The sequence below is a fragment of the Eptesicus fuscus genome, chromosome 15 (genome assembly GCF_027574615.1).
Source record: "Eptesicus fuscus isolate TK198812 chromosome 15, DD_ASM_mEF_20220401, whole genome shotgun sequence".
Classification (NCBI taxonomy): Eukaryota; Metazoa; Chordata; class Mammalia; order Chiroptera; family Vespertilionidae; genus Eptesicus; species Eptesicus fuscus.
Genome location: NC_072487.1, coordinates 53,564,181 through 53,569,410, shown reverse-complemented (window position 1 = coordinate 53,569,410; position 5,230 = coordinate 53,564,181). Strand labels below are relative to the sequence as shown.

At 45.9% G+C, this 5,230-nt stretch overlaps 1 non-coding gene across 1 annotated transcript; it reads left to right on the top strand.

Annotated features, from left to right (window-relative positions):
* Positions 1–204: 204 nt before the first annotated feature.
* Positions 205–311, top strand: LOC129151802 (U6 spliceosomal RNA). The gene has a single exon (XR_008558435.1). It is a non-coding gene; the product is annotated as a U6 spliceosomal RNA (small nuclear RNA).
* The last annotated feature ends 4,919 nt before the right edge of the window (positions 312–5,230 follow it).

Sequence of the window (5,230 nt, the reverse complement as noted above, 5' to 3'; positions counted from 1 at the left end):
CACGAATGCCATTCAACGGTCCTCTAGTAGTTAATAATAGTGTATACTGGAAATTTGCTAAGAGAGTATATCTCAGGTGCTCTTACCACACACACACACACACACACACACACACACACACACACAAATGCCAATTATGTAGAGATGATGTTAAATTAGATTGACTGCAGTAATCATTTCACTATGTATATCAAAACATGTGTAGTGCTTGCTTCGGCAGCACATATACTAAAATTGGAACAATACAGAGAAGATTAGCATGGCCCCTGTGCAAGGATGACATGCAAATTCGTGAAGTGTTCCATATTTTTTACTCCGAGACCATGTGGATTCCAGCAACAGAGAGGAATCGACAGGACTACTCCAGCCATGGAGACAGAAGAGAAGCAGTCCAGAGATGGAAGACGCTGACTTGGTCTTCCCATACTAGCAGTTAGCAGCTGTGCATCACTGCAGGTTGCCCAGGACCAAACCAGAGAGAGTCCGACCTGCATTACCACCATTTGTCCACCATCCAGAACTGTAATGTCAGTGTTGACATGCACACATAAGAAACTGTTGGACATTGTAATTGGGTCTCAAAAGAACTGTTGGCCCAGAGAGAAACTCACTACAGACTGATTCATTTCCTGTCACCATAACCATTATTGCTTGTCTCATTTTCGGTCCTTAGAAGTGTATTTCTAATAGCACATGATCTCACTCATCTAGTGGAAATAATGAACAACATAGACTGATGAACAAGAACAGACCCAGAAACAAGGAGGCACGGATCAGACTGTCGGGCCTCAGAGGGAGGGTGGGGGGGTGGTAAAGGGGAGAGATCAACCAAAGAACTTGTGTGCAGGCATATGCGCCTAACCAGTGGTTGGGGACAACAGGGGGGTGGGGGCATGTGTGGGGAGGGGTGTGGGATGGGAATGGGGGCATGAGGACAAATATGTGATACCTTAATCAACAAAGAAATTTAAAAAAATAATAAAAAAACAATAAAAAACAACAAAAAACAAAACATGTGTATACCTTAAATATATACAATTTTTATGTTAAAAAAGAACCAGTCATGACATAATAGCACAGTCAAGTTGGCAGCCACTCTGTGATTCCATTTTGTAAGCTACAAAATTGTTTCTTTGAATTCTTTTTTAAATGGCTCCATTTCTCTGATGCAGCAAAGAGGCAAGAGAAAATCATTGCTTTCCAGTGGACTCGTGCCCAGGAAAACAAATCCAAGTGTACTGCTGCTAAAAAGAACCCAGGCTGCCACACTTCCTATTTATTTGGCTTTGGAGAATTGGACAGAGCAGAGCTGAGGAAGGTGTGCCACGGGGCACTGACTCATCACCTGAGAGGCTTACTTCTTCACGAGCCCTCTACAGGCCGGCAGTGGGTGTCTGTGTTTGGGGCGGGGGTGGGGTGGGGGGGTGGTGTGCCTACTCTCACACTTCCCCTTTAGTACATTTCCCCACAGAGGAAGGCGGCGTGATCACTTCCTCCTTACAACTCCTGCCCACAAAGTTCATTTCTTGTTTAGGTTAGAAGAGAAAACAAAACCAGCCTCTGAATGCACAGCCCTTGTTTGATTCCTGGCCTTAAATCTGACTTCTCCTAAAAGGAATGTTTTGTTTGCCTGTCCAACTCCTCCTTCTTCCTTTCTTAACTGGGACAGCCCCTTATACCTTCTTCCTTTAGAGATCTGCTCCCCACCTTCTATAGGAGTTGATTGGGGGGGGGGGGGGCGGGGGGAGAGGGGCGGGGCGGGGAGGGGGAATAGGCCGCCAATCACAGATTCCTGACCCCTGGCCACAAAGATGACGTAGGACCTCAGTCTGACCAATTGTAGACCCCACCCCCCAGCCTTGGAGACTGAATGAGGAACTGATAAAAGCTGGGCCCATCAGCTGAGACTTAAATCCAGTGAAGCAGGGGGAGGAGAGAGAAGCCTTCTCATTGCTCTGCTCAGCTGAGCTAAATGACATAAGCCAGGAGCTTCTGGTGGCCCTGCCTCATGGCGGCCACTAGGAGGACGGAGGAATTTGCTGCTCTGCCAGAGAAGTGAGTTTTTGCTGTCCCTGTCCAGTCATCTGTGGCAAGAACATGAGTATGTTCATTAGGCATGATCAGACTATTGCTTTTCCAATAATTCAACACAGGTTTATTGAGCACCTACAAAGTGACAGGTACTCTTCTAGATCCTGGGGATACAATAATGAAGAAAACCAACAACCAAAAATGACTTGTGACTTATAGAGTCATTCCCATACCAGGAAAATAGGACCACCATCCAGGCAACTGGCCAGGCCCCAAATCCCAGGAATCATTCTCTCACAACTGAGGCCTTTCAGCAGGGCTCCTCCTAAAGTCTCTCCAGGTCCCTGCCTCAGCCATAGCCCAGGATATCAGCCCTTCTCAGCTAAATCCCCACAATCCTGCACTAGCTGGTCCATGCGCCGCCAGCATTGCCACCACAGTCCATTTAGCCCACGGAAGTCACAGTGTTCTTTCCAAAACAATAATTAGTTCATATACCTTTTATCCTAACAGATCTGGCGAGAACAAAAATATAGACATTTGTACCTGTCCCAGTAATAAAATGAACGTTAGCTGCAGGAGGCGAGTTATGTGTTTGTGAGGCTCTCATTGTGTATATGAAGAGTTAATGCTGGTTTTCTGTTTTCTGACAGTGAAAAATGTCATAATGATATATCCAATTATATAATTTGCTGCCTCAAAAATAAAACTAAACCAAAAATAGTTCATGTTTCTCTCCTGCTTAAAATCCCCCAGTGGCTTCTCAGAACAACCAGACATAAAATTCCAGCCCCTTACTGTGGTCTACAAGAGGCCGGGTGGTAAGCAGCTCTGCCCAGCCTTCCTGGTTTTATCTCTTCACCCATTTACTCTTGCTCCAGCTCCTTTCTGCCACTTACACACACCAAGCAGCTTTGCACCTTGAGGCCTTTACATTTGCTGTTCCTCCTGCCTGGGATACTTTTCCCAGACCTGTGCAAGCCTCCCTGATTTAAAGAAAAAAAAAAAAAAAATGCATTTTTATTGATTTCAGAGAGGAAGGGAGAGGGGGAGGAGAGAGAGAGAAACATCAAAGATAAGAGAGAATCATTGATTGTCTGCCTCCTGCCCACCCTACACTGGGGCTCGAACCCACAATCTGGGCATGTGCCCTTGACCGGAATCGAACCTGGGACCCTTCAGTCTGCAGGCCGACACTCTATCCATTGAGAGAAACCGGCTACGGCGGCCTGCCTGATTTTCATTGTTCACAGGTAACAGGATGTTCAGTGGGGCTCTTCCTTGTTTGTGAATTCCAGCTAAAGCATGAGAGTTGTCCACCATGACACCAGAGTCCGCTCCTGGGGCCAATAAAAAAGTGTCAAAATGTCCCTACCAGCCTCCCCTACCCCTTCTTCCTAATTTTCATGAGATGACTAAGAAAAAGGGGAAGGGGGAGTTAGTCAAAATCATTTGCCTGGTGGGGAGTGCAGTGTTCATGGTGAGAGGTGACCTTCCCCTTAAGTCAACTAGTGGGGAGGTTCTGAAGATTCAGACATAGAGAGGTGGGTCCCTGAGGGAAGGGGAATTTGGCATGCTGTCCCCAAGTTGGGTATCACTTTCCAACTTGTCTTGGACTTATCTGACTAAGGTAGAGGAGGATTGACATCGTTATAAGATGGGGATAGAGCTAGGTAAGTAAATTCCTCCCGTTGCGTTGGCAAGAATGGGAGAATTTCTAGTTGGGCTACGTGGACATTACTGAAAGTAGTTGGGCTTGGGCCCACAGGTCCTCCAGAGGACTCACCAGCATTAGAATGCCTGCACAGAGAAGGTATCAGTGGCCAATATTAGCCAGAGAAGTAGTAACAGCCAACCTAGAAAGGATGACAGCCTTGGCCAGGTGAGTAAAGAAATGCTTGTCCAGTTTTTTCTCCTTCTGCCCACCCCAAAACACCAAATGGGCTGGGCCTTGAAGAAGGAAGGGGCGGGACGGGTATGTCAGAGCCTGATCACACTCCTTCCCCATCTGCATTTTTAACAGTCAGGGTCCCAGCTCAAGAATGTTCTGTGTGAGGACAGGGGAACAGGAAAAGAGACTTGGACAGTTTGAGATCGAGGTCTAAAACTAGGCTGGACTTTTAGTAACCAGGAACTCACAGAATCTTCTGGTGTCTGGCTGGGTGCGTGTGCTCTCGGAGTACCTTTCTCACCCTTTCCCCATCCTGCCCCAGAGTGCAGGTGGGCATCTGATCCCTGCAGGTCCTGCTGCCCAGGCTGCTGGGTCAGCTGCCTTCTGCTGCCTTTGGCAGATGAGGGGTTGGGAAGCAGGAGGAATAAATGAATCAAGACATTTTTCTTTCACCTTCTCGGCCTCCAGGGCAGCTTCTGGCTGTGGGCTCTTCCTCCTTTATGTCTTCAGGTCCAGCACAGTCTAATTGTTGTGGTTTGATCCCAGTCCCCGGGCTCTGGTAACACATCCTCTTCCATTTGCCCCTCTTTAGATACTATCTGGAGAGTCTTATTGTGCTCTGTTCAGTTTCTCAGCTTTCCCATCCCTGTGTAACTAATAGTCTGCATCCAATTCCCTCTGTTTGAAATACTCACAGTGCTTTTTGTCTTTTATATGCATCTTAACTAACATGCTTCCTCACAGGATGATAAGGGTCTATGTTCTTAAGGGACTATGCTATAAATATAAGTATAGCATAGTCAGGGATAGTATTTGTAAGAAATCAAATTGGTTTATATTTATATTACATTAGTATATTAATATTAATCAAGACATCTCAGTACAACAGTTTCAAACATCTCATTCCAAATGTCATCTCTTCAGGAGGGTAGGTCAGCATTTCCCTCCCCCAATCAAACCCCTTATTTTATTTTTGCCTTCTTTTAGCAATTTTCAATATCCGAATTCACCTTACCTATTTATGTGTTTGCATGTTTATTATCTATTTCCCCTTCCACTGGAATATAAGATCATTGAGAGCATTTACTCTGTCTTTTTTTGGTACCCCTCTGTGCTCAATAAATAACGACTGACTGACTGACCAGCATCAGGCCCGTGAGGAATGGAATGCACACCATCCAGCAGCTGGATGTCCCTTTGGTTGTCTAAGCGATGAGTGCACTTTTTCTGATTTCTGGGAAAATATAAGCAACCCTGGAATATGTGAAGGTGGAATTATTGAAGAATATTTGAGGAAGAGAAGGACTG